The 24,495-nt window shown below is 43.9% G+C and overlaps 1 long non-coding RNA gene across 1 annotated transcript; it reads left to right on the top strand.

The window, feature by feature from the left end:
* Window positions 1-343: 343 nt before the first annotated feature.
* LOC128324030 (uncharacterized) lies at window positions 344-24,137 on the top strand. The gene is made up of 3 exons (XR_008306579.1): window positions 344-435; window positions 15,049-19,037; window positions 24,008-24,137. It is a non-coding gene; the product is annotated as an uncharacterized LOC128324030 (long non-coding RNA).
* Window positions 24,138-24,495: the final 358 nt, after the last annotated feature.

Raw genomic sequence — 24,495 nt, 5'->3', positions numbered from 1 at the left:
TTTTATAGAGTGAAGTGCTTAACCTGTTCAAGACGCATATGTTTCTTCCTTCTTGTGAGCCAAAAACTCAAAATCTTCATCTGGGAGCGTGATTGGAGGCCAGGCTCCAAGTGTAAGAAGAATTTGACATAGAAGTTGATCTTTTCAGCAGCTAGCTGGTAGTTCTGACTCTGAATATCATAAATGAGCAGTGTAAAGGAAGCATTAATTTGGTGAGGAGCATTGAGAAGAATAGGAAACAACAGGGAAGTGGAAGATTACTAATACTATTCCCCTTCCATTTTGTGTTGGCATCTTTTTCTTCCTAACAGAGGCCCGGTGTGCTTACAGCTGCATGCCATATGACAGGAAGAACTTTAGCTTGTCCAGCTTTACCTATTCTGTCTATGAAAAGTTACACCTGCTGTATGTCTATCTGTCATGCAGATGTTAAAGGTATGGTTTCTATTGAGAAAAATTATAGCAATAATATTGGGCACCAGGAGAATTGTAACTGGCTTGTATGCCAGGAAACACCAGATGTATTGAAAGTACAGGAGACTATTTTCCTTTCCAATAACATGCAAACATATTTTTCCCTGACTACTACATTCAGATACAAGCACAAACTCACTTATTGATTTACAATTTCTCCAGGATGGATGATTCTCTCTCCACTATTAAATGAGACCCAAAGGATGAGTTACGCTAGAAATGAGCTAACGAATTAGAAGCATTTCTCTTACAAAGTGCATTTATTCTGAAAAAAAAAAACAACCCTCAACATAGTCCACTATTCAGAAAACATTTGAATAAGTATTTTAAAGAAACATAAGCTCTCTATTGCTTTAAATCAATGCTACCGAATGAGTTCTTTTGAAATCTGTACAATGTGCATTCCACACCGTTTTGTGAAGTTTTTCTACTTGAATGGTAAAGGCTGGCAATTTGATGAGCTGAAGGGCTCTCCTTCTCTTCAGTCCAGCTGGAGTGGAGACAGGTGCCGTTCAGCCTCTCAAATGGCATCTCTTTCAGTCTCATTGCTCTCTCAGGAGTGCTCTCCACACCAGCATCACATGACAACACGAGTGAGTCTCAGCTCATTGCAGCAAAGCCTCTCGAAACCAGTTCATTTTACATTGCACAGCACAAACAGAGTGATGCCTGGAACATGAACAAGCTTCAGTACACCAGACAATATAGAGCAGACCACTTTCCCTCTCACCCCCTTCACGGAGGGTGTAATGTTACACAAAATAGCTGCTTTTCTGTCAAGACCTAGAGAAGCAGCAGACTAAAGAAGATAATGATGATGATAATTTAGGTAGTACTTCCCTCCCCTGCTAGTTGGTGTTGAAGTTGCTTTATAACAGAAGTCACTTATGACAAGCCATACTTTGGGGGTTCTATATATACAATGCTAGCCAGTAATCTAACACCTTTCCCACATCCCTAGAGAGAAAGAAGAATCAGTTGTTTTTCCAACATGCTAAACTTGTTTACTAGCAAAGTAGTAGGTTTTCTAAACTTTTGGCCTGGTGTGATAGGAGCTATGGCTGTAGTGTCCCTAGTGATAGGATATGTTTGTGTATGTCTGGGATGCAGTAGAAGCTTGTAGCAACTTGTCTATGAGTAGAGTAATTGAGCTGTAGTGTTCTATTCTGGATGCAGAAACAAACATGCAAGTTTCACAGAAGTATTAGTGCCAGGAAAGGTATATCTGTTGTTAATATTTCATCATAAGACATCTTTATTGCTAGGAGATAGAATGGATATATCTGAAAATGGAAACTGGCAAACATAAACTGTTCCTACAAAGATTACCCAAGGTGGCTTCTCAAGGAATTTTGCTTCCTTTGTAATGCTGCAAAGGATTCTGGGATCCATCTTTCACCTGGTGCTTCACTGCTGCTCCTGAAAACATTGCTCAGGTTGCTTATCTGGTTGGGGGCAAACCTGAGCTGGATTTAATTATTCTCTTCAGTACTCTCCCCATTTTTTCTTTTGCTTATTGATTCTTTCAATAAAGCTTATCTTAAAATGATAGAACAAGTATCTGTTGGGTGTGCTATGGAACCAACAATGTTTCTTCATGTATAGATCTGAACAATTCCTTTGTGTTGTCTCCCCACTTTTACCCACCATCTCCAGAAATGCTTTCATTTAGTATGGTGTTAACAATATGATAATGATGTCCATGTATTTCCTTTGGCCAATATCTTGACCTACAAAGCACATGCACAGCAAAGAAAGCACACACACATTTGTTGTGTTCTAGAATAAAGCTCTGTGTGTGTATGTGTGTGTGTGTGTGTGTGATTTTTGCTGGTCTCTCCTTTCCTCTGAAGCACTCTGGGACTCCTGAAAAGATGACTCTGAGGGTTCCCTGCGTGAGCACTCATGCTGCTTTACTCTGGAATACAGCAGATATATGTGTGCTCCCTTTGCTGGCCATATCCTTCTTAAGTCACAATGTCAGCCTTTGTTACAAGCATCACATACATTTCTGTATTTTAAAAGAAAATACACCCATTTTCCAATAATGCAAGTGATAAGACTGCTGTTTGATGCAGCGTGCCATTTAATCTTTATGTCATCTATGACCCTTGCTGACAAACTAAAAAGAAATAAACCATTTTTTAAAAGGCAATTTACCTTCCATTGTTTAGTACATTCATCTTTCCACATCAGATTTAAGTTGTTTGCATTAATTATTGCTAAACCACATGAGATGTAAGTCTATCTTTTCCTCAGCAATGCCAGTAACGATAGAGACTCCTGCAGTCAACAGAGAAGATTTTCTTTTCTTTTCAGTAATTCAGAAACAGAAGGAAGGGGATTATTCTTTATTAAAATAGTGGCCAACATCCAAACCAGCACTACGCTTGTGCACCAGTGCTGAGATCCAGACCACTGCTACCCCACTGTGTGAGTGGGAAAAAGGGGCAATTTCCAATGGGTTCCCCTTCCTTCTGAAGCCCATGGCGAGTCACAAAAACATGTCCCCAAGGGCTTACCAGAGGGAGGAGAGATTGCTTAAAATTGCCCATTCCCCTGCTCATACTATGGTGCTAATTTGGATCTTGGCACTGCTGCATGAGCACAGTGCTAGTCTGGATGTCAACCACTATAAACAAATAAGGTGTTATTGTCTTACCGTCACCAGGAAAGTGTGCTATCTTGCATTGAAAGCTTACAAAAACAGTATAAACGTAGCTGCAGGGAACCTGAAACTCACTAGCAGAATTAGTGATGGGCAAACTTATTCTGTTGGGATTAGAATGAGTGTAGTTTGTTTGCTTAAATAAAGGAAAATGTGTTCAAAAGCATTCCTTGATCCTGCACTTTAAATTAATTCTTTTTTAGCACATGCATATTTCTGAAGTGCACCTTGGGAATATGTGCGTTGTAGCTGTTGCCAAGGCAATGACATAACATTACTTTCCCTTTGCATGCCTCACAACGGCATTATACATCATAACACACCGGCCTCTGATTGGCTACTGTCATTATTTTTTTGCTTACAACTCTAATGTAAAAATTGAGTTGCGTGTGAGGCAGATATGAATGAACAGACCACAGAAGCAGCTGCCTATTTGTATTTGTCTCCTTGAGAACAGGAAGGAACTGATCCTTGTGAAAGTGGGAGTCATGGGGGGAATTGTATTAACCCTATTTTACTTTTTTCAGATAAATCTCTCTAGCCCATACGTAGTCACTAACTTCATCCTTCTCAGTTCCCTACAGCACAACTTGGTTAAGCAGCAATATTAACTGTGCTACTTTACCAATTGTAATCCTATGCATGCTAACTCAGAGCTCCCACTGTGATGGAACATGTGCGTAAGGCTTAGCCTAGTGTTGTTTCTCCACCCCCAAGCAAGTACAGTGTGTGTCCTATTTACTTACGTTATTAATTATTAATAATAATTATTTATTAATAATTATGACCAATAAACACAGTAAAAATAATGCACAAAAGAAGCATTATGAGTCAGCGAATACCCTCTTGAAGGTCTGCACAAACTTCATTCATGCATTCTGCAAGCTGGTCACTCAAGCCTCTTTGAGAAGAGAGTTTTACACAGAAGACTGTCTCACAGAAAAGACACTGTTCTTTCAGCATCCTAAATCTTACCAATGAAGGCAGCGGCACTTAGAGAAGAGCCTTGCTTGAAGATCTTAAAGCTGGAGGAGGAGTATACAGAAGGAGGTGCTTGGTCCTAAATCACAGAGCACTTTAAAAATAACAGCTGAAAAACCCTCAACATTTTGAATCTGCCCTGAAAGAAAACTGATAACCTGTGCAAAATCAAAAGCACAGGTGAAACTGAAATAAGAAGTCCCAAGGAAAATAATAGCCTAGCTAAGAGCAAGTAAACCAGTCACACTTTTGTAAAGCATGACCAAAAACAACTAACACTGGTAATAAATCCTCAGTATTGGAACTGTTGTTGTGCTTGCAGCTTTGGGTAACACCTGAATAGACCTAAATTAGGACAGTTTGGTCCTCACTCTGAATGTGTGAACTTATCTACAAACTAGTTCGGAGATTTGGGCATTCACCAGCAATCATCTTCTTGCTCCTTCTGCAGGCCCCCTTGGGAACATGGCACTGTTATCACTTTATCTGCAGCGGTACTTCCATTAAAATGGAATTTCCAAGAGGTGCAGCAAGAGGAATTGGATTTGGGAGTTGGCCTCAAGGGGCAGGAGCAGGTATAAAGTTGTGAACAAAGCCTTGGGCCAGGACTGGGACCAGTAGGCTTCTTCCCATACTTGATGGAGGCCTCTCCCTTCCAACTGCAGGTGGAAGGAGGTAGATTTTGATGTGGATAACACTCAAACAAGTGACCCTCCCATGTGCATTCAGGGATGGCACATTCACATACAAAACTGTATCACACTCTCAACATCTTAAAACAGTGATACAGATGCCAGTAATCTCCAGGCTTGACTACTGTAATGCATTCAACATAGGGCTGCCTTTGTACGTAGCCTGGAAACTACAGTTGGTGCAGAATATGGCATCCAGACTGTAGAGGTGTGTAAACCGACTTGACATTGAGCCAGTTCGATGTTGAGCTGGTTTGGTTTGACAGTTCAGGGTCAAACTGAACCACCTCCTGTTTGGTCTGAATCCGGACCGAACATCTCCGGACTGTTTGGGAGTCTGCGGACTTTTTTTTAACACTTAAAAAATGCACTTTCCCCCTCCAGGGGAGTTGTGGGAGGTGGTGGTGGGGTCCGTGAAGGTTCCCCCTCCCTTGCTGGCCTCAATGCAGCCCAAACCGGCTGAATGGGCTGGCTCTTCGGCCCGTTCCGGCCTTCCCCCTTGGCCTCCATGGTGGCCATTTTGGAGGCCGCCTGCGCAATTGGCTTCTGAGAGGCCTGGCATGACCGTTCGGCTGGTTTGGGCTGCATTGAGGCCGGTGGAGGGAAGGGGAACCTCCGCGGACCCCCCCCGCCTCCCACAACTCCTCCGGAGGGTGTAAGTGCATTTTAAAGTGTTTTTTAAAAAAAGGTCCGCGAATCCCCCCAGACGAAACCAAACTGGGAGGGTTCGAAGGAGTTCCACACTGAACTGGCCTGGTCTGATTCAAGTCCAGTCTGGACTTGAACCGAACTGGGCCAGCCAGTTCTGTGCACATCCCTACCAGACTGGTCTCCAGGATAACCCGAAGAGACCATATAACACTGATCTTAAAAAAACTGCACTGGCTGCCAATATGTCTCCAAACAAAATACAATGTGCTGGTTATTGTGTATAAAGCCCTTAACTGCTTGAGTCCAGGGTATTTAAGAGAGCACCTTCTTTGTCACAAACCCTCCTGCCTATTAAGATCATCTGAGGAGGTCCGATTATGACTACCAGAAGCTTTTTTGGTGACTGCTTGGGACCAGGCCTTCTTTGCGGCTGCCCTGGGGCTCTGGAATGCACTCCCTGTTAAAACCAGAGTTCCTCCCTCTTTGGCTGTATTTAAAAAACCCGTTAAAATGAAGCTGTTCTTTCAGGCTTTTTATTAATTGTAATTGGTTTGGTGATATAATTGTTTTAATAATTTTATCCTGTTTTTATATTTGTTGTATTTTAACTTATGTACACTGCCTAGGGATGCACATGTCAGGTGGTATAGAAATATGATAGATAAATATGGTGGTATAGAAATATGATAGCTAGAAAGCTGTGGGACACCTGTCTTATTGATAGGAACCAGCACGATAGTGAAGGAAAAAATATCCACAAAATGCTCAAAATAGTCTAAGTGAATCTACTGTCTGATGCATTCAGAATCACTCTGGTTGTGACAACTTTGTATTACCTGACAATTCTAGGTGTTCATTTTCATTTTTGTTCTCCCAGTTAGGAGACGGGAGAGAGGTAAACACAGAGGCCTTTGAAGTAAATTACTCCTCTGATTTATTTCTGCCTTGCATCTACGGGAAGCAATGTTGTTGCTATTTTTCATCGTGTTTTGAAACATTAGGGACTTAAAGCAAGCATTTTAGTTCCAGAAAGCCTCACTCACAGAGAATCAAGGATTCATTTATTTTCTGGACAACTCCAATCTTACCTGGCTTAAAATGAATGATAGCAAAAATAGTTCCCAATGTCAGGATGAACATAAGTAGTAGTAGTAGTAGTAGTAGTAGTAGTAGTAGTAGTAATGGCAGATACTCCAGCAAACATTCCATGGAGACTCCATTGGCTATAAGGGTGAGCATGAACAGTTCGTGCAGAACTGGTTCGCCTCAAACTGGGGCTGGTTCGTAAGTTTGATCTCGGACTGAACCAGGGGCAGTTTAGTCCAAACCAGTTCTGCGAATAGGGGCGGCTGGTTGAGGGCAGCGAGAAATGTTAAAGACTGCTTACCTTGTCAACACGGCTGCCAGTGCTGCTACTCACCCTCCCAGCACCCCCAAGTATTCTCCCCTCTCCTTTTACCAAGCCGGTGGTTCAGTGGAGGCTTGGTTCTGGCCTCCATGAATGCATGGAGGCCATTTGCATGGTGTCTGCACATGTGGAGATGTCATTTGCGTAGTCACACAATTTGCCAGCATTTGGTAAAAGGAGAGGGGAACATGCTTGGGGCCTCCAGGAGGGTGAGCTGTGGCACAGGCAGCTGTACCGGCAGGGTAAACAGTACTTTAAATCTCTCCCTGTCTCTGCCCGGCCACCCCTTACCTCCTTAAGGGCCCCCACCTCCCATACTTATAAAGGGGAATACTCACCAGATTACAAGTATATCCCCTAAACTGGTTTGGCTTGGTTCGGTGGAAAAACCTAACCGGACTTGGTTCAGCCAAACTTGGACCTGGACCAGGTTGGGTTGAGTCGAATCCAGTTCAGCTTTGAACCAAACTGGCCAAACAGGTTCCCTGTGCACCTCTAATTGGCTATCATGGGTATTGAAAAAAAGTTGTCAGTCTCTTGATCTGAAGAAAACTGTGGACAGCTTTGCTTCTCCTCACAACCGGCATGTGAGGAGAAGCAAATCTGTCCACAGTTTTCTTCAGATCAAGAGACTGACAACTTTTTTGGCCAATTTGGTTCAAATCTGAATTGGATGCGACCCAACGCAAGCTGGACCAGGTCCGGGTTTGGCTAAACCAAGTCCAATTAGGTTTTGGCAAGCAAATATTTAATGTACAACAAAATGCTCACTCTCTAATGAAGCCACACCTGTTCTCCTCCAAACTAGTTGTTCTAAAGTCACCTCTGTCTCCCCCCCACACAATGCAACCTTGGATTACTAAACCCTGCAGAGGCACTCTAGACACTGCGCTCCCACATTGTTGAGGATGTCAGACCCTGGACCGGGTCTCACGGTCAGTGAGACCTGGTTTGGGGTGGTGAGTGGGGAGAGCGGGCTAAGCCAGCTCTCCCGGCACACGAGCGGAGAGGGAGACCTGGGCGGCCAGATCAGCAGCCCACATGATTTCTGGCTCCGTGATGGAGCCGGCGGGGACTGGGGGGAGCGGTGGCTGATCGGCCTCTGCAAGTTCCAGCATGCCCTGTGCAAGTGCGCAGGGCATGCTGGAGAGACCCCCGGAGCCGGGAGGCGGCTTTTCGCCTCCTCTCCAGGGGTCTCCTTGTGAGTAAGCATGGCGCGAAGCCATGCCGCGGCTACTCACAATCTTCAAAACCAGGTTTGCGGAGCACTCGATCCCTTGGTTTTGTCAGGGGAAACTCCATTTTGCAGGAGAGTTGCAGCTTTCTCAGTGAGGCTGGCAAGTTGCCTCCAGAGAAGGGCCGTTTGACTTGAAATGGATAGAGCCCACATTGCTGCTCTCCTAGCCCGCCTCCCCCACCCACCCCATCCCAGTGAGCCGTGGAGTAAAACGGCAGCTGCTGCGGGGAGTGAGTTGGTGCTGTTCTACTAAATGAAGTTATCACACCTCTTTCACTGCAGTACTACAATGGCATATTTAGACAGCAGAATCAAAATCTGAGAAGAGTCACAAATGTTTTTTGACTTTTTACTATTGCATTTTTGCCACCTCTCCAGAGGTGATAAATAGTTCAGATTCATGACAAATACGCAAAAGGGGCTATTTTGATCTAATATGGCATTCTGGTTATAATACTGCTCCGGTGTCAGTAACAATTATACTGTGGACTTGCAGACATCTAGAAGCCTGAGCATGTATAAACTTATCCAAGCTTTGGCAGTTGTACAGGGCTGGGCCGAGAAACAGAGTGGGGAAATTGATCCACAACAGACATTTCAATTCTCATGAGGCACAACCTCACATGTAGGAATGCAGAGTCTAACACCACACCGAATACAAGCACGTTTTGACAATTCCGTGGTTATTTTGAAACCCCACAGTGTCCAACAAGAGGCTGTGTTCTATATGGGGAGGATGCTAGGAGACATGCCAGTTTTCAACATGCAGATAATGCAATCCAGGCTCTTGTTCATGCAAAAATAAATTAATAGATAAAAGCCTAACAGTCTGCACAATCCTGCAGAGTGAATGATTGGCATGGCATCTTGATATCTTCTCTGCCATGTAAGCAGTTTTACGCTGGGCCATAGGATGCAGTGAGTTGTACTTTCCTGCAGAGAATTAAAAAACAACAATACAACATGCACACACACTTTGGCCAGGAAATCTCCTCCTAAGAGTTTTGCTAAACAATTCAAAATTCAACTATACACCAGATCCCCCAAGTGTTCTGTTAATATCCCTGGGATACATGTGAGGTAGTCTGCTTTAATAAGAAAACTCAGCAGCAAGGCCTGCTGCTGCTTTGGGGAGACCTGCAAAGGGGCAATATGAGGAGGAAAATGGTAGCTCGCCTGCTCTAAAGCTCTGGAGCAGGCTTCACACCTGACATTTCATTTCTCATGAGGTACAACCCCACAGGTAGGAATGCAGAGCGATTCTTCCTTCCACTGTAGAACGTGAAAGACATGCTTTGGTGGGTGGTAGGTGGAAATTTAGCTTCCTCTTGCCTTCTTCCCACTTGTTCCCTCTGGATTGAAAGCCAAAGTGACAGGACAGGCTTGTAGTGGGGGAGTTGTGTTGTTCCCTGCAGTGAGTTGTCCCTGCGGTGAGTTGGCCGTGTCCAGTTGACTGGTGGCGAGTTGGCCGCAGCGAGCTGGCCACGGCAAGTTGTCATAGACTTCCTTCCAGGACACAGCAAATGGCAACCTGGGAATCAGACTGTAGAAGTGTGCACAAATCATTTTTTGTGATTCAATTTGAGCTTGAATTGAATAGCAAATAATTGAGTAGATTCCAGTTGAATTGAAAATTCACCAAAAATTCGCTATTCTCCCATAAGGAACAATGGGGAAGTCAAATCACCCCATTGTTCCCCTTTGGTAGGTTCTAGGGACACCAAAGTGAGTTGGGTGGTAGGGCATGATGGGTGCTACCTACTACCCAACCCACAAAAGAAACAGGCAAGCGGGTGATTAAATTTTTAAAAAAACTTTCCCCACTCCCCCATCACTGACCAAGAATCCATTGCCAGCCACAGTGCCTGCACTTCAGTAACATCACTGGTACAAGTTGCTCTCACACACAAAATTATGACTCCACCCTTACTTGCAACAGCTGCCGCAGCACTGTAGCATCCTTATCAGTCAGCAAGCATAGCCATAAGCTCAACTACAGCAATGTCTTCAGCCACATTTTGACTGAATGGGTACACTCTGTAATGCAGAATAGACCAGAGCAGTGAGTGAAGCACAAGTTATTTCAAGGCCAGATATGGAGCTCATCTCTTACCATGAGAGGAAGCCTTTGTTGAAAAGCCGTGTATAAACATTCTTTTTTCTTCTCTAGCATAAGTGTACATCCCTGCCTGCCTGTGTCTGAATAACACATCATGGCCCCAGACTGGTGCTGGACCCTGGCTGACAGCCTGATACACTGGTCAGGGCACCAGTCCATATCTCATCATCGGCCATGGTGGTGGCATGCGTGTCTGTCCATGTGTATCAGTAGCACTAATGTGCAGACTGTAACACATCTGGGTTTGGAGTAGGCCAGGGTAGGGTGAACTGCCGGTGATGATGCAGTGTGTGGAGGTGACCATGATTCACTCACCCACCCCATGGCCAGCTTGGGATAGCCCAGCAGGTGCAGGCTGGCCTTCAGGAAGACAAGCTGCTCCATGGTGTCAGCATCCAAGTGTGAGCAATGGGGTGTCACCATGCCCCCAGCCATGGAGAACACCTCTTGCTCTGTACTCTGGTTGGTGGGCATGAGAAGCATTGGTGGGCATGAGAACCATCCGGCAAGCATTCACCTGGACTTGGCGATGTGTTGTCCCGAACTGGATTGGCTCTGTTTCCTGGTCTGCCACTGGCTTCTGCAGGTACTGATTCACACATTGCTCAGCACTGCTGCAAGGCTCAGTGGGATCCTCCTGCCCCTCTGCCAATACACCAAGGAACCCCGCCATAAATCACTTGGACAGTTATTTTTTGGGGGGGGGGTTGGTTTTCAGATAACCTCTGCAATCAAGAGGCCCCTCCACCTGGATAGCTGGTCAGAGGTGGCCGCTTTGTGCTCCATCCTTGAGTCACATAGGCAGGAAAAAACATGCTCTGCTGATTTAACTGGTTCCGCTGGTTCGACGATGTGGGTGTGTGTGCAGCTTTAAGGGTCGGGGAGGATGCACTCCCCCCCCCCAGTGTTCACTCCACTGGCATTCAGTTCCTTAAACATCCACTAGAGTGGCAGTGTACCTCCCTGCTGCCCGCTTCGCTACATTTACTGGAAGTACCTGGAAGTAGCAGATGTGCCTGCGAGCGACATGCGCAAACATGTGCACATCACGCTCATGAGCACGCACATCAAGTTGCGTGTGTGACGTGCGCACATGTGCAGGTGCGTCTGCTACTTCCGGTACATCTGGTAAACAGTGAAGGGGGCTGCAGGGAGGTACGCTGCCACCCCTGGAGATGTTTAAGGAACCGAGCACCAGCAGGAAACGCGGAGGGGGGCAAGTGCATCCTACCCTGCCCTTAAAACTGCACCCCCCTATTGTCGAACCAGCGGAACCAGTTAAATCAGCAGAGCATATTTTGTCCTGCCTATGTGACTCAAGGATGGAGCACAAAGTGGTCACCCCTGACCAGCTATCCAGGTGGAGGGACCTCTTGATTGCAGAGGTTAGGCAAGCTGAGGATAGGAGGTTGGGGTGCAACCAGGTGGAAGGTGCTGGAGTGCCTATTGCTAGTGCTCAGTTTATTCCTAGCAACAATACTATCACTGCCGCTTCCCAGCCCATCAGAATAGTGTTCCTGGCAGGACCAAGTGAGCTGGCAGTTCCATCTGTAGTGAAGGGGGCAGCAGGGAGGTACGCTGCCACCCTGGTGGATGTTTAAGGAACTGAGTGCCAGTGGAGTAAACACAGTGTGGGGGGTGGGTGAGTGCATCCTCCCCTGCCCTTAAAGCTGCACCTCCCCCGCCATCGAACCGACTCCTGCTGGTTCCGTGCACATCCCTTATATCTTGTGGCACTTCTCCACAAGAGCATCCATGGCAGCTGCAGGACAGTGCTTAGCAGCTGCAATGGCGATGTCTTGCCTAGCCGCAGCCTCAGAATGGCCCAGTGCATGCTGCATGACCAGGTTCAGAATGTGCGCCACACAACGGATAGACGCAAACTGATCCTGCTCAGCTGCCTTTGTGATGGGATGGTTGGTAACTATGTATCCTTGGTAAAGGTTTGGCTGCCCAGATAAACCATTCCTCCACCTGGTAATTCATGGCCACCAACAGCTCAGCAGTTGTGTGGTCAGTGTCCAGCACTTCCACATGAAGCACAGCCCAATTGTGCTTTGCTGCATGGGAGGGGCTAGCCACGTCACCAGCAGCAGATGTCCCCTTGCTCTCCTGCCCCTACCAGGGCACCGTGAGGGACAGGAAAGCAGCATGACTTCCACTGGGACTGGTCCACAGATCTGCAGTGAAGTGCACACTGCTTTCAGGCACTACTGTTCACAGCAGTCCTGACACAACCACCCCGCACGTCCGGTACAGTGACAGCACCACCTGCCTGCTAAAGGTGGTGCATGAGACGATATTGTAGTCAGGGGCAAGCATTCAGAGCAGCCAGCAGAAGCTGAAATTCTCCACCAGCTGGAATGGCTGGTCGTCCAAAGTGATCTCCTCCCCAGTGGCCTGGGTGATGAAATGAGGCTCTGGGCGACCAGACTGCTTGCCCACTGACTATACCCAATGCATAGGCAGCTTCCCCTACTTGGGAGCAGGAGCAGTTGTCTTCCTGCTGCTAGTCAAGGACATGCCAGGCCTATAGCTGCAAGCGGGAGCAGGGATCGTAGGTCATGTCGTAGGAGGTGCTGCAGTATCACCTTTGTCCCAAGATGTTTCAGGTCCTTACTCCTGCTGACCTGTGTCCTGCAGTGAATGCAGACAGCATGGTTTGGGTCACCAGGGCAGCACTCAAAGTGGTTCCACACCATGCATTTTGGTGGTGGTGATACTGTGTCTGCTGGTTCATTCTGGGGGCCAGCATCAGGGATCTGGCTGGATTAGTAGCCGACAACATCTTCCCTTCTGTTTCCATGGGAAGAAGAGCTCCTTTCCTGAAAGGGGAGGACCTCCCCACTACTTCTACCTCAGCTGCCCCAGGCAGCTGTACTGCTGGGCCAGACTCCTCTGGAATGGAGAGCCTGTGCACAACCACATCAGTGGGGACTGGGATGACTTGGGGATTAGGCCCCTCTCTCTGTTGCCCACTATAATCAGTAGTGTCATCCCTCCCTCTGCTTTGCACCTTCCCGAACATCTTGGGTTTAAAAAAAAATTAAGACCTATCTCTGACGTGGGGGAGTGGGGAAGGAGAAGAAGCACCTTTAAGAGGGTCAGGGTGGTCTATTTATGGCACAGTGTTATCAATAGCACTGTAATGCACACACAGAAGCTAGAAAAATTATATCCCCCCCAAGAAAGAAGCAGGCTTTATTGGGGCGAGGGCTGGTTTTGGAGGGGTCCAAGCAACAATGGGGCAAGTCTAAGGCAAGGCAAGGTAAGGCAAAGCAAAGAAGGGCAAGGGATTACGGTGGCCTCTCTCCCCCCACCCCTCCTGTCCTACAGTCCTGCCACCGAATCCCTCCTTTGCCCCAAACTAGGCACTATTTAAAGAACTCTAAGTTCTAATAACTTGAACAGATTCTAATAACCTGACCAAGGTTACTTTCCAGCCTCTTTGGCTGAGGGCTTTCAGCGGCACCTTTGGCTAGAGTTTGCCCGGTGTTGGTCCCATTGGCACTCTTGGGGCTAAGTAGACACCAGGACTTGATAGCCTGGGGAAGGGCAGGTGGGCACCAATCAGGCACCCAACCACCTACCCAAACAATCAAAACCCCCACCCCCACCAAGGTAAACGGAGGGAGCCTGGCAGGCTGGACACCACACACCAGCCTACAAAAATAAAAAGTTAATCCAGCAGGCACAGGTAGCACACAGATAGCATTTTTTTAAAGCACAGCACTCCAGTTATTAAAGCCACTGTGGGCTGGCTACAGCCTACTAGCATTGAGAAAAAACAAATAAACAAGGAATAAAATTCTAAGTAGCACCCAGTTAAATTCTGGGGCCTGCTGGTATAATTTAAATAAAATGGGGGGGGGGGGAATCACAGCATCTCAGTTATCAAAGGGGACTGGCTACAAGCCATGAGAGAAAAAAGAAACCATAAAAGGAAATAAATTCCAAGCAGCACCCAGTTCAAGCCACAGGGGCTGCTGTTAAAAAAAGAGAGAGAGAGAGAAAAGTAAATAAAAGCAGTTGCTTGCTGGCAGCACTGCAAAATAAAAGGATTTTTTTTAAAAATAGAGAGAGTCAGATAAGCCTCTGTCTCTCTCTCCACTCACAGTGTGGGGCCAGGCAGGCAGGCAGGCAGGCCGGCCGGCCCAAACCACCACCACCACTCTGCTCTCAGTGCTGCTCCAGCCTCTCTCTCCTCTCCTAAGGCACATAAAGCAATGGCTCTCTCTGCCTCCAAACAGCCCCTTAAATACTTTTTGAAAATCCCTACTTTTACCTCCTCCTCTCTGATTGCTCCCCACAGCCAATGAGGGCACATTTGCCCATGCCAACACTTGATTTGTATAACAAGCCAATCAAAAGCAAGGATATTTCAAGCCAATCAGAAGCCAGTGCCAGAGAACCAATGAGCAATTGAAATATACAGAGACAAAATAGCAACTGCAGTGTGAATCATGTGAATCTATTCCTGGCTAATCAGGGGTGATCCGATTTGCCCTCAAATCAGCCCCTTCCTTTAAGGGGTGATTTGATTCACGGGCAAATCCACGAATCACCCCTGATTCACTGCAAATCGATTTGTTTGTGAATTGAATTGCACATCCCTATCAGCCTGGCCTTTTCTTGTGTCTTGTAAAGCATAGGAATTGTTTTGTACACCTGGTTAATTAGCTGAAATTAATAGCAGCCCCTCATTTTGTTCTTACAGATTTTGTTATGGTAGATAGCAATCAATATTCCAAATGCTTGGATATACACTTGAGTGCATTTGTGTGGACAGATTAACACTTTGTGCTTTACCCACTCCAGATCACCAGAGTGTCCAGATCCAGATCCTGTCCAGATCACCAGAGTGGCAGAAGCGTGCTTCAAGGGACTGACATCATGCAGTCCTTCCAATAATGCTTATGAAGGCATTCACATAATAATCTCTTTATGGATCTTATCTTTTATCCTGAATTAAATGTTCCTAAAAATGAAGTTGAATAATCTCCTCTGGGAAAGATTGTTGGAAGGATGGTAGTATGCCCACCATGAGCAATTACATTAGCTTTAGTCTGTGACTCACAGACTGTTTAAATGGGCATTCTTGTACTGCTACCATGATTTAAAATATGACATTACACTAGTGTTGAACAGACTTGAGAGATACAAATGCCAATACAAATATTTAGCGGTCAGAATGTAAAATGGATGGTAAGATTAAGTGTTTCATATGCAAGATTAAGTGTTTCATGGATGATATTGTTGCTTCTATTAGCCAGCTAACTAGATGTTGCATTGTGTGACTTGAATTCCACTTCAGAATTCCTACTGATTCCACTTTAAAAATGAACCGACCCAAATTACACATGCTTTAAATATTGTTCTTACATCATTTCCCAGAACTGTGACAGCTTTTCATAATTCCCCACCCTCACCTCCTTCATTTTCATCCAGGGTTCAAATTACAGAGCACTGCATTCACATTCAGGGACAAACTAGATAAGATGCAGATTTGTGGTCAAATCTTCTGATTTTTAAAATGATCTGAGAACAGCCAGGCAAATTGGATTGCCGTCTTAGTGATGAGGGAGGGTTAACCTCCCCCAACCCCCACCCTTTCTCCCTGCATTGTCTCCCAGATTTAAATTGCCCTTCTGATGCTGTGGTGGGGAAAATGATACTCATATTTAATTATCTGTGGCTCATAGCACTTTCAGCAGAGGGTTTGAATCAGGGTAATGGCATACATAGTGGAAGAGTTAACTCCTTAGTCCCCTACAGTTGCAAACTTGATCTACTTCCTTTGTCCCAGATTGGTTACAATATAGCCCCGCCCCACTCAAGTTTTTAAAAAGGTTGGGGGATCCAATCATGGAACTCCCATGAAACATTAGTTTGGTTTTCAGTGACATTATTACATCTAACATCTAACAGGTATCAGCTTGACTGTGTTGATTCACATAATTTAGGTAATGAAATTTTGTGGTTTCATGAAGGCACACATCATTGCTTAACAACATCCCATTTGCAACATCATATCTGATCGGGAGCATACATCCATGTATTCTTATCTGTGGCTTTCATTTCTAAAGACAGAGACAAAAATAGCTATGAAAAAAATGGCATGAAGTTTAAAAAATGAATATTTGCATAATTTTTCTACTAGTTAGATTTTTCAAAAAATCTACCCCATATTTTGAAATGAAAATCATGAACTGCAAAAATTGATTGATTACTGAACTTTTGGAGTTGATTCAGTCATTTCTTGCTCCGTATTTTTGCATTTCATAGCCCTGTACATATAATGCATTAAGCAAAAAGTAAAATGACATTACATTATGTGTGACCTGCGTACAAAGGTTCATATAACATTTTCCTTCAATATTGCATTTGTGATTATGTTCCTGATTATACAGTCTTGTAATAAAAGTCAAATTACTGATATGACACATTCAGAGCAAAGGTTAGGTAATTAATTCCCACATCATACTGCTTTTCTTGGCAGCTATCAAACATTCCTATGACTTTATTATATAATGCTTTTAAATTGCCAGTTCCACAATGACCTTTATGTTTGTAAAGAGTTGTGTTCAATAGGTCAGTATTTTTGTACATTTTAACATCTCTTTCAGATTCTGTTTCTTGTTGACACTTTCCCTTTCATTTCACAGGCCATCTTATCACAGACTGACCCGCATTGTTAACAAGTTATGGAAGTCCATGGATTCTTTTCACTGAATGGTTATAATTTCAAAGGCCCAGGGTTTTATGGGATGGTATTAGAGAGTATTATCCTATATGATAAATACAGTTTGACCATGGTAGCTACAACAAGCCCTCCTTGGCTTGTGCTAGTTTTAAACTTCTTAGGTCAGCCCTTTCTGCAACTGATGCAAACCATACTTCATCATGCCGCAGTGCTTTGCCAGCTCATGACATATGTGTGGATCACAATTTGGTACGACAGCAGCAGCAAGCACATTTTAGCCAGGAAAGATTCACCTTCCAAAACCTGATCATGAAGATGGTTTCCCTAAACATTGGGAAGCATGGCTTTCCCAAGAAGGAGCAGTCATTGCTCCTTCTTGGACATGCACTTCTTGAGATTGGTTGGTGAAATAATAGTGCAAACTGGACTGGATATGGATACAGCCACAGCTATCCTCATGATAGTCATGGTTGGGGAAAATGCAGACGTAATAATGGAAATGTCAGCAGATGGTCTCTGTGTAATAGTCTGGCTTCTCCTCAGGTGATATGGGTGCTGTGGCTGTTTGCTTATTGAAGACTTTGGCCTGGTTTTCTATTGACTGAACCACCTTCTGATTTTTTGGTTCAAAGGATAGGCTTTGGGCCACATTTGAACTTTGCTGATCAGCTCATCTTAGGAAGTTATGAAAATTCTGGTTATTTAATGAGTTGTCAAAATGCATCCAAGGGACTGAGCAGATCAGGGTTACATGAAGTTAAAACATTTGTGACGTGAAGATGAGACCATGGAAGAAAAATTGATTTGACATCCTCCCCACTCCTTAAAATAAAGTCCTACTTGGCATACTGCAAGGCATATTTGGGTCTTAAAAAGAGGAACTACATCCACAGGAGGCAAGAAAGATCTATATATGCAAACAGGGATTTTATTGCATGCAACAAATATTCAGAATGTTATATAAAGGATAGTTTGGATACATATTGTTTCCATAATGTCTGTCATACCGCCATTCACTTAGGATTAGGGAGCCAAAATAATGCGAATCCAAAACGAATTACTGAGAAAACACTGGCTGACATCCGGACAAATGAAGCATGAATAAAGAGGGACTGTGGGGGGTCCTGGGAACCTTCATGCACCCCCCCATGTGTATTGTTGCACAAGAGACTCCTGGAGTATTTCTTGCACTCCAGAAGGGCCCGGCAAGATCGTAAGCACATTGCTGATTCTCAGCTACCTATTTCTGATCTTGCAGAGCCCTTTTGGAGCTCAGGGAGTATTCCATCTAGGGCTGTTGCACAACAGCATGTTTAGGGGGACTGGGGGCATGAGGGCTCCCGGAGCCCCTCTGCTGTCCCTCCTTATGCACACTCTTTGTTAGTCAGGATGTCAGCCAATGTTTAGAAATATTAGAAATATAACTGTGATGTTTGTAAGGAACTCTACCACACACATCAATGTTCCATATGGTTTTAGCTTTCAAGTATCTTTTAAAAAATATTGGATCAGACCAGGGATTCCCAAATTTGTGTCCCCAGATGTTTTTGGATTGCAGACCCTTTGGCTACTGTGGATAGGGATGATGGGAGTTGTCCAGCAACATCTGGGGATTGAAGGTTGGGAACTCCTAGATCAAGACACACAAATTTCTATCAGAAATAATTGTTTCTGTAGTAAGAGGACATTGGCACCTTTTAATATCTCAAATAAGGACTTTTTGAATATGGTAATTAGATCATCTGTTACTGTGTCAACGCTTATTCGTGTTATTTGATTAACATTATAGAAATTCCTTCTCTTGTCAGTTTTGCTATTACCAGTTGGCTGATGTTGTTGGTCTCAAATTATAAAGATTTAATTTTCTACATCCTCTGCAAAGGGCCTATTTATAATTACCTTTTTGAACAATTTTCGGCCAGAATGACCAAAGTTGTTTGGTCTTCTGCTTTGAATTCCAATAGCTTATCATTTCTTATTCGATAAAGGCTCTCCATTCACAATAACATACCCTTGACTCATGAAGAGAGAAACATCAAAGAGGAAAGAATGCAAGAAACAAGTTGAACTGAACAGCACTGAAACAATGTGAAGGCTTATTGAGGTGAGTACTTTTTCAATAATGTGTTTGAGTCAAGTGTGGTATCAACATTCATTCATTTAGTCATTCAATTTATTTATTTATTTATCATATTTATATGCCACCTGATATGTGTACATCTCTAGGCAGTGTACACAATTTTAAAAAAACAAATATAAAACAGAGTAAAAAAAAACAATTTCAACAAAAATGAAAACAATTAAACAGTTTCAAATTAAATATTTTAAATGATAAATAAATAAATAAATAAATAAATAAATTTCAGTTAAAAGCCTGAGAAAACAGGTGTGTCTTGAGGCTCTTTCTAAAAGCAGTAAGAGATAGAGATGCTCTTATTTTAACAGGGAGAATATTCAAAAGCCCTGGGGCAGACACAGAGAAGTCCCAGTCTCAAATCGCAACCAAACAAGCCGGCAGCAACTGTATCTGGACCTTCCCAAATGATCTTAATAGGTGGCTGGGTTCATGACAAAGAAGGTGCTCTTTTAAATACTCTGGACCCAAGCCATTGAGGGCTTTATAGGTAATAACGAGCACTTTGTATTTCGTTTGGAAACCTATTGGCAGCCAGTGCAGTTCTTTCAGAAGTGGTGATATATGGTCCATTTGAGTTGCCTCAGAGACCAATCTGGCTGCTGCATTCTTTACCAATTGTAGTTTTCAGACAACATACAAAGGCAGCCCCACATAGAGTGCATTACAGTAATTGAGCCTGGAGGTTACCAGCATATGAACCATGGTTTAAAGGTCATTTATCTCCAGAAATGAGTGTAGCTGACATATTAGCTGAAGCTGGTTAAAAGCGCTCCTGGCCACTCCTCAACCGGAGAAACTAGAGAAAGATTTGGATCTAGGAGGACTTCCAGGCTACATACCTGATCTTTCAAGGGGAGTGTAATCCCATCCAGAAGAGGCAGATCTAAGCCACCTCTTAGATCCCGATCCGCAACACTCAGAACCTCCATCTAATTTGGATTCAACTTCAGTTTGTTATCTCGCATCCAGCCCATTACTGCCTCCAGACAGGCATTTAGGAAAGTTATGCCATTTCCTGATGAAGTTGATATAGAGAAATAGATTTGGGTGTCATCAGCATATTGATAACACCCTGCACCAAACCTGAAGATCTCTCCCAGAGGTTTCATGTAAATGTTAAAGAGCATTGGAGACAGTATAGAGCCTTGTGGAACTCCATACTTTAGTTCTCACTTTGCAGAGTAGCAGTCTCCAAGCGACACTATCTGGAATCTCAGGTGACCCAGAAGTATACCATGGCTGGTGGTATCGAAAGCCACCGAGAGACCCAAAAAGATCAGCAGAGTCACACTCCATACTCCTTCTGGCAGTAGCATTTATAATATTTACCAGACCCTCTCTGATAATATGATAAGCCAAGTTGGGCAAGGGTCAAGAGAGAGAACAGGTTGTAGGACACGCAGTCTGAAGCAGTTTGTCCATATCTTTAGGAGTCACAAAGTGAAAGTGCTCCAATCTAATCCTATAAGAGTAGAATTCATTTTAAAGTGACTTCTGAAATTACTGGATATGTGTAGATCTGCAGAAAAGTGTAATTGATTGTAGATTTTGCTCCTGTTGGGGGGCTTAAATTCTTTGTTTTGTTGCATCCGCACCAGAGCTAAGGCGCACCTAATGCCATATTCTATCTATTGTCTCAGGAACATGACTAATAGGCTTCTTCTGCAACACTATGTGGAATTAAAATTGAGAAGTGTATATAAAGAGTATCCTGTTTTAACCTTGGAATAAACATTTAAAATTTAATGCATGCATTCTGTTAAAAGTGAGTTAGAATAGTAATATCAACCATCCCTTAAAACAGTCCCCCCCCACCCCGCACACCTGGGAACAGTTCTGCTATAGTTACTAAGCTGCTTCTGAGATTCTGCACTGCACAACACAAAATGGAAGACGTTTCTTAATTTCAAAGGCATTCCAATAGTGGTTGAATCACCCAAAAGAATTGTACTGAAGGCAACAATTTGGATAGTCCATACTTTTCACTGAAGAAAATTATAATTAGTGAGCCAAGACAGCTAAGGAGTAAGCATATGTTGGCCCTACTGTTAAATAAATATACACTGGGGCTATTCACATTTATTGTTTGTTTATTGTTAAATTTGTATTCCACCTTTTGTTAAAACAATCCCAAGGTGGTTTGCAGAGAAAAATTAAAACATGACTGCTGGGTATGGTTGGGTGGATGGGTGGGGGAGGCAGAGTCCAACCTACCATCCCCCAAATGACCGGTCCGAGCCAAGGTGGTGCACAAACTGCACACCCACATGACCAGCATTGCCAGGAGCAGTGTGGATTACTCTCCACTCTGCTTTCGGCAACACTGGTAAACAGAGGCTGGGACTCGTTGTCCTGGCCTCTGTGAATTGCACAGTGCATGGTACGCTGAATGCCATGCACTGGGGGCTTTCCCCAGGGGATAAGTGCTCTAGGTGCCCATCTCTGTGTCAGCATGAGCCGTAAGGAGCCTACCCTGACACATGATCCCAGAGCCGAGGTTAAGGGTGCATTTACCCTTTAGTGCAACAGGACCACCGGGATCCACATGGATTCTGGCAGTTGAAACCAGCCTCATTATATTTCCAGTTTAAATCTTGCTGAATGCCAATCAAATCAGACACTCACAAGTTTGTCAGCTGAAGAGATAATGCTGGTACTAATGCTGGTCAACTGAAGAGATAATGCTGGTACTGAAGGTTCAAGTATGTACAATATCATATTAGTACATGTCCAATGGGCCTACCTTAAAGTCCTCAGACCAATTTCAGTCATGATTTGCAACTCACTCTTTGGAGACAGACATGCTGTACCAGTACCTCACAATTATTATTCTTGAAATGCCCAGGTGTGATGTAGCAATTGGAATGTAGGACTAGAATGTAGGGCCGTGGACACCAAATTCAAATCTCCACAGCCATAAAACTCACTGGGATAACAAATCAGTATATCTCTGTTTAATCTACCTTACAGAGTTCTTGTGAGGATAACATGGGGGATGGACTTTGTACTGTACATTATCCTGAGCTCCTTGGAGGGAGATCAGGGGGGAATAGTAAACAAACAAACAAGATTTATGAGGAAATGTCTCAGGTTGTTCCTCGTGCCCACAACATCCCAGAATAGTGTTTTATCTACCTACTGAAGGCATGGTAGGTACCTACCTGCAATGCTTATTGCTATGTTGTCTATTCTGCTCAAAATGATAATAAAACTTACCTGATACTTTCTAATACTGAATGTTCTAGTCTCCCTTTGCTCAAGCCTGTCAAAAATCCCTGGCTTACATGCAGTGCAGCATGCTGTCCATGGAAGAGTAGAGCTTGTGCCCTGGCTTCATGTGAGTCTAAACCGTGTCCTACTGAGCTCACAGAGACTCCCTTGCTGCTAATGAGTGTGCCATTGCTTCAGGGATGAGCCTTCCATTGGGAATAATCATTAGTAGTGACAGAACTTCTGTGAGCTTGGTAGAAGTGAGGACATGGTTTGGACTAGCATGAGGCCAGCACACATGCCCCACTCTTCCATGGGCAACCAGAGGTGCACCTAGGTAATTTTGGAGCCGGGACCTAAAGACCATTGGAGGCCCCCTTGCTGCAAGTTAAACATCATTTTTTAACATGTGAGGGCACAAACCACACCAAAGAGGATTTGGGGCCCCCTAGGGGGTTTGGAGGCGCTAGACTTTGGCTCTGAAGTCCATGGGTAAGAGTGTCTCCATGGGCAACACACTGTGCTGTATGTAAATAAGTCACTAACTTTGATCCCTGCTTGAAACAAAAGCTGCCCACTAGGGACACTTTCATGGCAGAGATAAAGGCTCAAATGAATAGGATTATATGTGAAAAAGCAAGTGCTCTGACACAATGCTTGATAAAACTAATTGCTGGAACAAGTAAAAAACAAACAAACTGGCAATCCTACAATAGCAGCAATACTAGCAATAGCAATAGCACTTACATTTATATACCGCTCTATAGCTGGAGCTCTCTAAGTGGTTTACAATGATTTAGCATATTGCCCCCCAACATTCTGGGTACTCATTTTACCGACCTCGGAAGGATGGAAGGCTGAGTCAACCTTGAGCCCTTGGTCAGGATCGAACTTGTAACCTTCTGGTTACAAGGCGGCAGCTTTACCACTGCGCCACCAGGGCCCTGGTGGCATCATGTTGCACATTTGTACTCTTAGTAGTTCTGTGGAGGGAGCAAGTGTTTATGAGTATTAGGCCCTGCCCTGGCTCTTGATTACTTTGGTACTTATGCATCCAAACACATAATAGAGGTACTGTATAGCTGCACACGTGCACTGATGTGAGGCTTAATAAGCAATATGGTGGTAGCAGAGGCAGAAACTGCACAAATAGGAATGGGTGGTGGTGGTTATGAGAACAGCCGTCAACTCATTTGGGCTGCTTTGGACCTTATTCAAAGCTGAAAATGCAATTCCACTGAGAAAGCAACGGTAAGTGCCTCTCGCCTCCAGTACAATTTGTATTTCATTATTAGAAACCCACAGTCAGCCAACCATATTTTATGCAAACATGACACACACCCCTACAATTACAAATGTCCAATGACAAACTACTAATCAGCAAGCTATATTGTGAATTTTGAATTTACCAAATACTGAATTAAAAAGTCATAAAACACCTCTGAGAAAAGAATGCCTCTAAAGAGAATTCATTGGATCTCTGGAATTCATTGGTCATCACAAATATTTGACTCCACTTGCTGAACAATGCAAGGTCAGAAACAAGTCATTACCATCATTTAGAGAAATGTTTAATAATCACTGAGATTAATGATTTTGCTCCCAACCTACGAGTTCTTTTGTCTACTCAGATTGTTAAAATCAAAAGTCACAACATGTGCTATTCATCCATGCAATTAGAAATATCTGATGCCACCAGATCCACTTCCTTTGTGATATTTTTACAGAGCTGGAGTTAATGCTGAATATAATCTCAGTCCAATCAATGGTATTGTGCTTCATCCGATGAAAACCACATTCAACATAACTGCTGTTAGTTCCTGTTTAAAATCCTAATCAGAGATGGTGCCAACGTGTAATCATATTGCAGAATAAATAGTTGTAATATAAAGTGAGTAAAGATTCTTTTTTACATTCTAAAAAAATGCTGTTCTTTAAATACTATAATTGATGAGTTTATTTTTAAATATCTTAAACTAAGAGCCAAGTGGCTATAAAAATGAGGGTATGACTAACCAGTAACCCTACAAACTGTCAGGGTCTAAAAAAGCTTAATGTGTTTCATGCAAGACAGGATTTTCCATTGGGCAAAAAGAATTGGGCTGGTAGCTGTTCATGAAGTAGCTTACACCCTTGTTAATAAGAAGACCTTTCACAATTGAAGAAATGATGCAGCTCTATTAATGGTAACAATATGAATTGTGATGCTGAGTGG

The sequence above is a fragment of the Hemicordylus capensis genome, chromosome 4 (assembly GCF_027244095.1).
Source record: "Hemicordylus capensis ecotype Gifberg chromosome 4, rHemCap1.1.pri, whole genome shotgun sequence".
NCBI classification, from domain to species: Eukaryota; Metazoa; Chordata; class Lepidosauria; order Squamata; family Cordylidae; genus Hemicordylus; species Hemicordylus capensis.
The sequence above is the reverse complement of the archived record's forward strand: the minus strand, read 5'-3'. Positions and strand labels throughout refer to the sequence as shown.